Source organism: Triticum dicoccoides, chromosome 5B, assembly GCF_002162155.2.
Source record: "Triticum dicoccoides isolate Atlit2015 ecotype Zavitan chromosome 5B, WEW_v2.0, whole genome shotgun sequence".
In the NCBI taxonomy this organism is placed as follows: domain Eukaryota; kingdom Viridiplantae; phylum Streptophyta; class Magnoliopsida; order Poales; family Poaceae; genus Triticum; species Triticum dicoccoides.
In genome coordinates this window covers 613,673,818-613,685,431 of record NC_041389.1, presented here as the reverse complement: position 1 = coordinate 613,685,431, position 11,614 = coordinate 613,673,818, and the positions used below count along the sequence as shown (strand labels likewise).

At 48.7% G+C, this 11,614-nt stretch overlaps 1 non-coding gene across 1 annotated transcript; it reads left to right on the top strand.

Moving 5' to 3' along the window:
* The first annotated feature begins 7,611 nt into the window (after positions 1–7,611).
* TRNAR-ACG lies at positions 7,612–7,684 on the top strand. Its single transcript has one exon. It is a non-coding gene; the product is annotated as a tRNA-Arg (tRNA).
* The last annotated feature ends 3,930 nt before the right edge of the window (positions 7,685–11,614 follow it).

Sequence of the window (11,614 nt, the reverse complement as noted above, 5' to 3'; positions counted from 1 at the left end):
CAAAAATCCTACCGAGTGAAGAGCAAACCTCTCACTCGGGGGCTTAGCTGCAGTCCAAGTACTCGCCTAAGTTACAAAAATCCTACCGAGTGAAGAGCAAACCTCTCACTCGGGGGCTTAGCTGCAGTCCAAGTACTCGCCTAAGTTATAAAAATCCTACCGAGTGGTAAGCCAGACTTCCACTCGGAGGCTTAGCTGCAGTCCAAGTACTCGCCTAAGTTATAAAAATCCTGCCGAGTGGTAAGCCAGACTTCCACTCGGAGGCTTAGCTGCAGTCCAAGTACTCGCCTAAGTTATAAAAATCCTGCCAAGTGGTAAGCCAGACTTCCACTCGGGGGCTTAGCTGCAGCCCAGCACTCACCTAAGTGGACTAAGGAATAAGTCGATTGCAGTAAGCGCCCTGCTTTGAACCTGCAAAAGACATTTCGAGCCAAAAGCAATCATATTCAAACGACAAATTCAAGTTCGAATCGATATCTAAAGGAACCGAAAGTGCTCAGGCGCTAAGCCCATTAAGGTTTATCGGTTACAATTCCACTCGGCATACCGAGGCAAATTTAAAGCGTCGAGCTTAGAAGAAGTTTTTTACCCCTCCTGCGGAGGGCTGGAAGGTGCAACAAACTCATCAAGATCAATTCCGTCTGCGATCCGAGTGGCAGCCGCAAGGAAAGTTTCCATAAAGGACCTGAAGTCGTGTTTCTTGGTGTTGGCCACCCGGAGGGCTGCCAGCTTCTCTTCTCGCGCATCTTTGCAGTGGACTCGGGCCAGACACAGAGCAACATCTGCACCGCACCGAGCCGAGGACTTCTTCCACTCCTGCACTCGACCAGGGATCGTGTTCAAGCGAGCCATCAGCGACTCAAGGTCATTCTGAAGTGTCTCCCCGGGCCAGAGCGTCGAGTCGATGCGAGATGTGGCGACCTTCAGCCTTGCAAGATAGTCCACGGTAGCTGCAACACGGGACTCCAGTCGGAAAACATTCATGGCAACTTCGTCGTTCACCGGAGAATTGACGGGGTCGAGGTTTGGTTCCAGCCGGCTAGTTTCTTCTTCAAAGTTTTGACAAAATTCTGCAAGGACGATCACCGAGTCAAGGTGATGGTCGAATGGAAAAACCACGATTGGAAATAATTGCCTAGCATAGAGGTTTACCTTCAAGCATAAGAAACAGCTTCTTGGCAAGACCACTCAGGAAGGCCTCCAGATCATTTTTCTTCCCAGACAACTTACTGACTTGGTCGGTCAGGGCAGCTTTATCAGTTTTCAGTCGACTGACCTCCTTGTTGGCGATCCCAAGAGCAGCTTTCAGATTGGTATTGTCTTGTTCAAGCTTGGTGACTGAAGCTAGCTTCTCGTCAGCGAGCTTGATCTTCTCAGCTAGTTCAAGGTCTTTTTTCTGTTGGGCCTCCCTTACCTTACCTGCAAGTTACAGCAAGATCAGATTTTGAAACAAACGAAGGGGAAAATCAGTCGTCAAGGTCTCACCAAACATACCTTCGGTCTCCTCCTTTGCTTCGTCAGTTTCTCCTGAACCAGCTTCAAATTCAGCTCGAGCTGAACGTGCTTGTTTTCCATCTCAGAGTAGCGAGCCACAAGATCACAGGAATTCTGCGAAGAACCAATCGACTAAATGTCAAATATAATTCACTTCCGAGTGAAAAAGGAAAAATCACACGTTTCTAAGACTACAGCCGAATACAAGCATTCGACCGTAGTCTCGGGGACTACACCCAGTGGGTGCACTCAGCGTGCCCCCACTAATCCTATTGAAGATAGAGTCGACCAGTCGACCTCAAAAAAAAAGAAGAAGAAGAGAAATGTATTCTTTAAGACTGTAACCGACTGCAAGCAGTCGACCACAGTCTCGGGGACTACACCCAGTGGGTGCACTCAGCGTGCCCCCACCGGTTTGCGAAATCTATTCGACATAGTCGAATGACGGAAAACCTGAAATTATAAAGCCTAAGGCCGACTGCCAGCAGTCGACCTTAGCCTTGGGGACTACACCCAGTGGGTGCACTCAGCGTGCCCCACTAATCCTATTGAAGACAGAGTCGACCAGTCGACCCGTTTTGCGATATCCAGTCGCCATAGTCGAATGACGCAAAGACTGAAATTATAAAGCCTAAGGCCGACTGCCAGCAGTCGACCTTAGCCTTGGGGACTACACCCAGCGGGTGCACTCAGCGTGCCCCCGCTAACACGGAGTCTGAATCGACACACCCACTGGGTGATTACTATAAATTCTAGAAAGAAAAGTTTTTGATAGCATATCCTAACAGAACAGGCGGTGGTCGACTGACCTGGACATTGCTTTGAAGGGCGGAACTGGCGTTGTAAGCTGCCTGGCTCGCATCCCGGATGGTCCTTAACTGCTCCATCATGATCCCTGCTTGGCGTATCGCCTCCTTCGCGGCGCCAGCTTGGTCCTCTGGGACGTGGTGCGTTGTGAAGAGGGAGGGCTGCTGAGCACTCGTCAGTGGATCTGCGAAGGACACAGTGTGTCGAGTGGTGTTCTCTTCCTCCGCAATCAGAGTCTCAGGCGCCGTCACATCCTGGGGCACCCTGCTGGCGGACGCTTTCCTACTCCTTCTGCGCTTCAGCGGTTCCTCATCCTCATCATCATCAGGAAGAGTGATAACAACATTGGGTGGAGCTACAGAGAAGAATCAGGATTAGAGATCATGAGTCAGTCGACTAAAAACGGCGTTAAGAATATAGTACCTGGTTTTGAGGTTGCTGCGTCCTCCATCTCATGGTCATCAGCCCGGGCTGAGGTCTCAGAAGTAGCAGCACTGCAACTCCAAAGAATCAGTCGACTAACTTCAGCGTCAACCAGAGACAAAGTTCACACAAAATAAGAAGACTTAAGCAGCATGATTACCCTGATATGGTGGGGATAGACACCTTCATCTTCGGCAGGAGCTTGGTCGGCTTTGACGGAGCCGCCCTGGGCTGCTTCGGCGCCTTTTCAGTCGGCGCCGGAGAGGTGGTCCGAGGGCGCTTGGTCGACTGTGCAACGGTCTCAACCCCCTTGCCACGTTCAGTCGAAGGGTCGTGGACAAGCTTCGATCGCCTTTCTGAGCGCGGTGGTACGACCTCCTCCTCCTCTTCTTCCTCGTCTTCAGCATCATCTTCATCACCGTCATCGTCGTCATCGTCATCATCATCCTCAGCAACGTCCGAGTCCCATTCCTCCTCCTCCTGGCTCTCGCCCCCACTCGCCTCACCCTCCTCAGTCGGAGCCTGTGCTCCATTGGGCATCGAGTACAGCTTGGTGAGGGCCTGATAGACATCAAGACAAGGATCAATCGACCAATTGGCAGAATAAACAGAAATGAATATGACAAGAACACAGTGGAGAGCAGAGCAGGCATACCTTGTTTGGATCACTGTTGTGGTCGAGTGGAGGAATCCTTCTGGCTCCGCGTGGGTTATCCTTGTTTCCGGTAACGGCGGCCATCCATCTTTCCAGAGTGACATCGTCGACTGCTTCTGGATGGACTCGAGTCTCGTCTTCAGTCCCACAGTACAACCACATGCAGTGGCTCCGGAACTGAAGGGGCTGGATACGACGCCTAAGGAAAACCTCCAGGAGATCCATGCCCGTCACTCCCTCCCGAACCAACTGTACCACGCGCTCCATCAACATCTTCACGTCAGCTTTCTCCTCCGGAATCAACTTCAGAGAGGAGGGCTTGTTCACTCGGTCCATGGTAAACTGAGGGAGTCCACTCGACTGCCCCGGCGTCGACTGATCCTGGCAGTAGAACCAGGTCGACTGCCAACCTCTGACTGACTCGGGAAAAGTCATGGCTAGGAAGGTGCTCTTATTCCTCACCTGGATCCCCAGGCCCCCACACATTTGGACGACTCGGGTTCTTTCGTCGCCTGGGCTCGCCTTCTTCATGGTCTGAGAGCGACACGTGAATATATGCTTGAACAAGCCCCAGTGCGGTCGACAGCCCAGAAAACCCTCACACATGGACACGAACGCGGCAAGATAGGCGATAGAATTTGGGGTAAAGTGGTGGAGCTGCGCTCCAAAGAAGTTCAAGAAACCACGGAAGAAAATACTCGGCAGCAAAGAAAATCCACGATCGACATGGGTGGCCAAGAGCACGCACTCACCCTCTTCTGGCTGGGGCTGCCACTCCTTCCCCGGAAGCCTCGCAGCTCCATGGGGGATCAGGCCCTCGTTGGCCATGTCGAGGAGATCTTTCTCCGTGATGGTCGACTGGATCCAATCTCCTTGGACCCAGCCCTTCGGCAGGCGGGATCTAGACAAAGACCCGCCGCGGCTGGTGGATCTCCCCTTCGCCTTCTCCGTCGCCGACGCCTTCTTCGCGCGTTCCAGCGCCGCCGTCTTCTCCTTGGCCATGGTTGCCGGTGAGACGCGCGAGGAGAGGTTGGGCGGAGGCGAGAGCGAGCGCGTCGGGCAGAGGCGAAGGGAGCAGAGAAAGAGAATGCTGAGGCACTGTACAAAAAACCCTCGCCGGGCGCATTTATAAGGTCCCATCCGAGTGGATGACAGGTGGGCCCGGTCGATCTAATCATATCCAAGAACAGTTATGCAGGAGGGATACGTGGCGAAGAAAGCGGTGCGGGGATCGAGGCGTCTATGTCCCGTCCCGCCCGAACGCCGCGGTCCACTCCGCTTCGCGCGCTTCCCCAAATTTTGCATCACGCGGAATCCACGAACGGCAGACCGGTCTGTCAGACGCGGGATCTCCTGAGATCCGTCGCTCGGAAATCGTCAAAGCCCAAAAGATCACTCGGCGAAAGAAGAGAATGGATCGAGTCGACTGAAGACAAGTTGGTCACTATCAACGAAGAGATTCTTTGGTCCAGAACAACGCACGACCAGTGTGCAAAAGTTAATCGGAAATAACATCAACTCCTTCCTCACTCGAAGTCTCAATCCATTCGGGGGCTAATGATGGGGTCATGTACCTAGGGTAGGGTCACAGACCTGATCTAAGTACCCTTCCCAAGGATACCCTTAGAAGAGGTCACCTTCCAGTCGACCAACGAGGGACTCACTCGACTGACTTGAAGAACTCGACCACGAAGACTCACTCGACCACAAGAAGGTCAAGAGGCACTCTGCACTGCAACGGCCTGTAATTAAGTAGACTTTATGATAGTAAAGACACTTTATGTCGGGCGTTACCAGTAACGCCCCGGACTTAACTCACCTTAAACCCTCTCCTACGTGGGCTGGCTGGGGTCCTGGCGCACTCTATATAAGCCACCCCCTCCACAGGTAGAGGGGTTCGGCACCCTGTAACTCATATACATATAATCCACTCGACCGCCTCCGGGCTCCGAGACGTAGGGCTTTTACTTCCTCCGAGAAGGGCCTGAACTCGTACATCTCTTGTGTTTACAACCTCTCCATAGCTAGGACCTTGCCTCTCCAAACCTACCCCCCACTCTACTGTCAGGCTTAGAACCACGACAACTACTTTACGGGTTAAGGTTCCAAAAAACTACCGGATTTATTTTTTTCGCTGATAACTACCAAGTCAGGGGTTGACTGTTTCAAAAAACCCCAAATCCTCTTTGTTAAAAAATTAAACATGTTTATGACAGGTTGGGCCCGCCAGTAAACACACTGTTTGGTTGACTGTTTGTTTTACTGTTAACTGACTTGTGGGGGCCACATGTCAGCACCTCATCCACACATTTTTACAGATTAGCCCTTACAAACATTTTAGAAAAGCAATCGGGTCCCTGGAATCAGCCTCCAAAGGGCTCTGCCCGTGGCCGTCGCCGCACGCCATGGGGCTCCGCCCGCGGTCGCCGCGCGCGCCATGGGGGCCTTGTGTGCAGGCCACCGCCCGGAGCAGTGGCTGGAGAAATGGAGGCTGGAGGATGGCCGACGGCAGAGCTCACCGGGCCTGGCAGTGGAGGGTGCACGCGGTGGCGGCCATGGCCATGAGCAGCAGCTGCGCAAGCTCGGCGCGGAGACGGCCGGCGGCAGAGCTCGCCGGACCTGGTAGTGGAGGGCGCACGCGGTGGCGGCCATGGCCGCGAGCAGCAACTGCGCGAGCTCGGGCGCGGAGACGGCCGGCGGCAGAGCTCGCCGCGCCAGGCAGCGAAGGGCGCACGCAGTGACGTCCATGGTCGCGAGCACCAGTTGCGTGAGCTCGGGCGCAGAGATGGCCGGCGGCAGAGCTCGCCTCGCCGGGCCTAGTAGCGGAGGGCGCACACGACGGCGTCCATGGCCACGAGCAGCAGCTGCGCGAGCTCGGGCGCGGAGGCGGGCGCACGAGGTGGAGGCGAGGAGAGGCAGAGGCGGGCGGTGGTGTTGCAGTAGGTGGCGAGGGCGGGCGCCAGCGCTGGAGGCTCGCAAGATGTCGCCGGGCGCAAAGGTGGGCGCCGGCCGCGAGGAGAGGAGCGGCTCCTTGATTGCTTTTTTCAGAAAAATAGCAGGGACCCGATTGCTTTTTCAGAAATGTTTATAGGGGCTATTTTGTAAAAAGTGAGGACATATGAGATAGAGACACATGACATGTGGGCCCCACTTGTACCTTAACGGTCAACCTAACGGTCAAACAGACGGTTTCTTTAGGTGCGGGCCCGACCTGTCATAAACATGTTTAAATTTTAAGCAACGGTCCTTTGGGGTTTTTTGAAACAGCCAACCGCGTATTTGGTAGTTATCTGAGAAAAATTAAAAACCGGCAGTTTTTTGGAACCTTAACCTGTAAAGTAGTAGTTTTATGCTATTTACTCGGTTAGAGGGGGACCGGTCACTGGCCACGAATGTGTCTGGGTGCTTCTATGAATGTTTAGGAGGTCGGATTTGCTAGGTCTAGCTATAATGCCTGTAAATGTTCGGACCACATGGTCCGGACACTTTTTTTCATCCAATGAGCGACCTCAAACGTCCGTGGTTCAGTCCACATGTCCAAATTTCACTAAATTTGAACGCAAACTTAGGAAACTTTATGGGAGACCATATGAGGGTTGCGGGGGTTCCACTTGGTTCACTATTAGTTAAACCACATGTTCTGATAATCCATGTGCTTTGCCCTCTAGATTCGCCTGACCCACCCCCTCTATCCAGTTTTGATGCACATAGTTGTATGACTAGCTCCCGTATTTGTGTCCGCGGACACGTCTGGACGCGTTTATGGACGGATGCCGTCGAAGATGCCCTAAGTACAGTGGACAGTCATATCATCGTTGGATAACATTTTGTGAAAAGATTGTTAACCTGTGATTTAAAGCTTTCCTGTCCTTGTCCTGCAGGCCTTTGAAACAGCCCGAGGGGAATAGTGTGGCTTTTTTCTTTCTTTCTTTCTTTTTCCTTTTTTTTGAGATGGAAGCGGGGTGCATTTGGGTAGCATGAGAATGATGGTATTTGGTGCTTGATGGGCGCCATGCCGAGCGCTGCGCACCACACACACAAAGAGCACCGCCGCGGCCGGCACGCACATGATTCTTACTTGGGCATCCCAGGCTGTTCAACTGCAGTGCAAGTGTGACATGATTCTTACTTGGGCAGCTCGGACTGTTCGACTGCAGAGTGAGTGTTACACTTGGTTGGTAAAAACAGTTGCCAGTCGAGTTAAAGGGCCATAGGTGACAGCAAGCACCAACGACTCCGTGGCCCAATGGATAAGGCGCTGGTCTACGAAACCAGAGATTCTGGGTTCGATCCCCAGCGGAGTCGTCGCAATTTTTTGGTGTTTACTTCGTTGAAGGAATGCAAATTATTTTATTTTTGCCACATTTTCCATGGATGTCATATGATAATGAAATTCTGCAATCTATGGAATTTTTTTTCAATGTATCACACAAAAAAAACAGATTTTTTTCTATTCTGTACTTTGCCAACTCACACGAGCTCGAGCTTAGAACATCACTTTCTGTTTAAGAGTGTCATCACTGTAGGCATCGACCTCCATCTTCGCCTAGAGCCCTATGCCTTCCTACCTATCCAAAGAAATGTTTTGGTTTTGTTAAGTAGCAATTGTAATAGAGAAGAAACCGTCATCTCTCTTCTTTGTCGGGAAAGCCCTCTAGCGCACTTTATTACATAGTTCCTTCACTGTCAAGGAAACAGACTAATGCAGTGATTTCTCTCTACAGATGAATACTTTAGAGAAGATGTCAGTTACGTTTTCTGTTGAGTTGGAATAGATCTATGGAATTTTTTTTTCAATGTATCACACAAAAAAACAGATTTTTTCTATTCTGTACTTTGCCAACTCACACGAGCTCGGGCTTAGAACATCACTTTCTGTTTAAGAGTGTCATCACTGTAGGCATCGACCTCCATCTTCGCCTAAAGCCCTATGCCTTCCTACCTATCCAAAGAAATGTTTTTGTTTTGTTAAGTTGCAATTGTAATAGAGAAGAAACTGTCATCTCTCTTCTTTGTCGGGAAAGCCCTGTAGCGCACTTTATTACATAGTTCCTTCACTGTCAAGGAAACGGGCTAATGCAATGATTTCTCTCTGCAGATGAGTACTTTAGAGAAGATGTCACTTACGTTTTCTGTCGAGTTGGAATAGATCTATGGGATTTTTTTCAATGTATCACACAAAAAAACAGATTTTTTTTCTATTCTGTACTTTGCCAACTCACACGAGCTCGGGCTTAGAACATCACTTTCTGTTTAGGAGTGTCATCACTGTAGGCATCGACCTCCATCTTCGCCCAGAGCCCTATGCCTTCCTACCTATCCAAATAAATGTTTTGGTTTTGTTAAGTTGCAATTGTAATAGAGAAGAAACTGTCATCTCTCTTTTTTGTCGGGAAAGCCCTCTAGCGCACTTTATTACATAGTTCCTTCACTGTCAAGGAAACAGACTAATGCAGTGATTTCTCTCTACAGATGAGTACTTTAGAGAAGATGTCAGTTACGTTTTCTGTTGAGTTGGAATAGATCTATGGAATTTTTTTTCAATGTATCACACACAAAAAAACAGAAATTTTTTCTATTCTGTACTTTGCCAACTCACACGAGCTCGGGCTTAGAACATCACTTTCTGTTTAGGAGTGTCATCACTGTAGGCATCGACCTCCATCTTCGCCTAGAGCCATATGCCTTCCTACCTATCCAAATAAATGTTTTGGTTTTGTTACACTACAAGAAATATGTCAACTTATGACCTTCTGTCAGTGACCCTCGAAGAATTGGTCATAAATTTATGACCATTTTAGACCAATTGGTCAAAAGCTGTTCAGGGGGCTTCAAACCCTAAACCATTGCGACCATTTTGGTCAGAAAGGTCGTAATTTCCTTACACGAAATGGTCACAAAGCAAACAGTGCTAGTCCGCTGCCTTATTTCTAGTTGTTAATGACCAATATAGATGGTCATAACCTTGTAGATTGTGGTGGGTTGTGATGACTAGGCGCCATCTCATCAGTTTTGCCTATGTGTCATGTCCATGTGGCAGTTTTTGCCCTAGGTTGTGAAGCAACCTATATTTCTATCATTCCCAAAATTCCCAAAAAAATCTCATAAATTCTTTGGGTCATATCTTCATCAAATATGTAAAAATCTTCCTTGCCTAGTTCAAAAATAATTCAAAAATATTCATTTTCCTATTCTGTTCAGAGTAATAGTTTGTGAAGGAAGTACCACTTTGGATGTCCAAATAGTATCCATTTTCTACAGTGCTTTCCAATGACCAAATAACGATCCTCCACCAAATGCCAGCTCAATCCATTCATTATTTTGAGCCGAGCTTCAACATTCGTATTTATGTCCAGTATGGTGGTTTGCAAAGCAAGTACCACCTAGGCTCCTCCTTTTGAGCTAGAAATTTGTGAAGACGGTCTTCTTAGTAACTGATCATCCTCAGCCAAAACTCACGCCCATTAGCCATGTACATTTCCCGTACCGCTAATCAAACACTTGGCTGCTAATTCATGTTTGAGCATCGATCGGTCTCCTCGTAAGAATCTTATGTTGTAATTTTCTTCCTAGCACCTACCTGGGAATGCCCAACCAACTAGACATGCCTAGGCCGCCCAGAACACATGGCAACACCACAGTCACGCGGTGACCACGCGGCGGGCATGCGAGTTTACGCGCTCTAGAGTTGGGGCCCTCGGCCACCACCCAAACCTACGTATCGCCACCAAACCATGTATTTATGATTAAATAGGTACTTATGTAAGTAGAAATGATTTTTGGAAAAAATGAATAGCAAACTATGAGGCAGCTGCAGTTCAAATTTGACCCGCTTCCAGCTGAATCGGCGGAAATTTGTCTTTTTCACGAGAGGTGGATAAAAACATTTTACACCCAACCATTTTGTCAATTGTGCATTAAATATGGCCTAGTATTTTATAAAAATGATTTGGTCCAATTTTGCAACAATTATTTGGTAGTTCTTTCACAAAAAAACCTCCTTTCGGGCACTCAAAAATGGAAAATGGTTTTTTCGTCCAAAGAAAATGAAAACTTACTTAGGCAACATTGTTTGCCATTCCAATATGCACCCTTGTGCACAATATGAGATCATTTGAACAAACTATGCCATGGATGTGGCCATAAGATTGATCATTTGGCTTGAAAGCCATTGATCTCCACACATGATAGCTCGTTTCTGAGAACACTTTTTTAAAACAATTGCCATATTACAAGTTTGCTATTTTTCCTAGGAACTTGGCCACATATGATGACACAATGCGAAGGTTTCCCAATTTCTTGATTTTTTTGAATTTTTTATGCCCGTTTCAAAATGCGGTCAAAACGGCGGGAATGACCGTTCCTAGCTAGTGGTTGAATCTTGAAATTTTGTTGGTGTTTCTCTGATTAAAAAGATACTTATGTACCTAGAAATGATTTTTGGAAAAAATAAAGAGCAAACTACGAGGCAGCTACAGTTCAAATTTGACCCACTTCCAGCTGAATCGGCGGAAATTTGTCTTTTTCACGAGAGGTGGATCAAAACTTTTTACACCCAACCACTTGGTCAACTGTGCATTATATATGGCCTAGTATTTTAGAAAATTGATTTGGTACAATTTTGCAACAAATATATGGTAAGTCCTTCACAAAAAAAATTATTTTGGGCACTCAAAAAATGGAAAATTGTTTTTCATGCAAAAGAAATAAAAACTCCCTTTGTCAATGTTGTTTGCCAATCTAAGATGTAAACTTGTGCAAAATATGACATCATTTGAACAAATATTTGATAGGTCTTTAAAAAAACTCATTTTGAGCATTGAAAAATGAAATGAAAAATTTGTATGTAATCAATCATGACCAATTTATATGGTCAAAAAATCTTCAAATTGTTTGGTGCGCTTTGATTGGTCCAAAGGCATATCACGCGGATCATGCATCAACTACCGTTGGATGCTTCTGGATCCAACGGTAGCCCTCACCCCCTCACCCCCTCACCCTCTCACCAAAACCCTAACTTCCCCAATCCACTCCTCTCCCCCGATCCACTCTCCCCCTCTCGTCCCACAGCCGCCACCCACCAACCCTCTCGCTCCTCCTCCGTCTCAATATCTCGATCCCCAACCACCCAGCCGCCGCCGCCGCCGCCGTCCTCCGTCCTCTCCCCCAACCCCGGTCGCTGACAACCCCTCGCCGGCAGCCCTCGTCCCCCTCACTCTCTCACCCCTCGTCCGT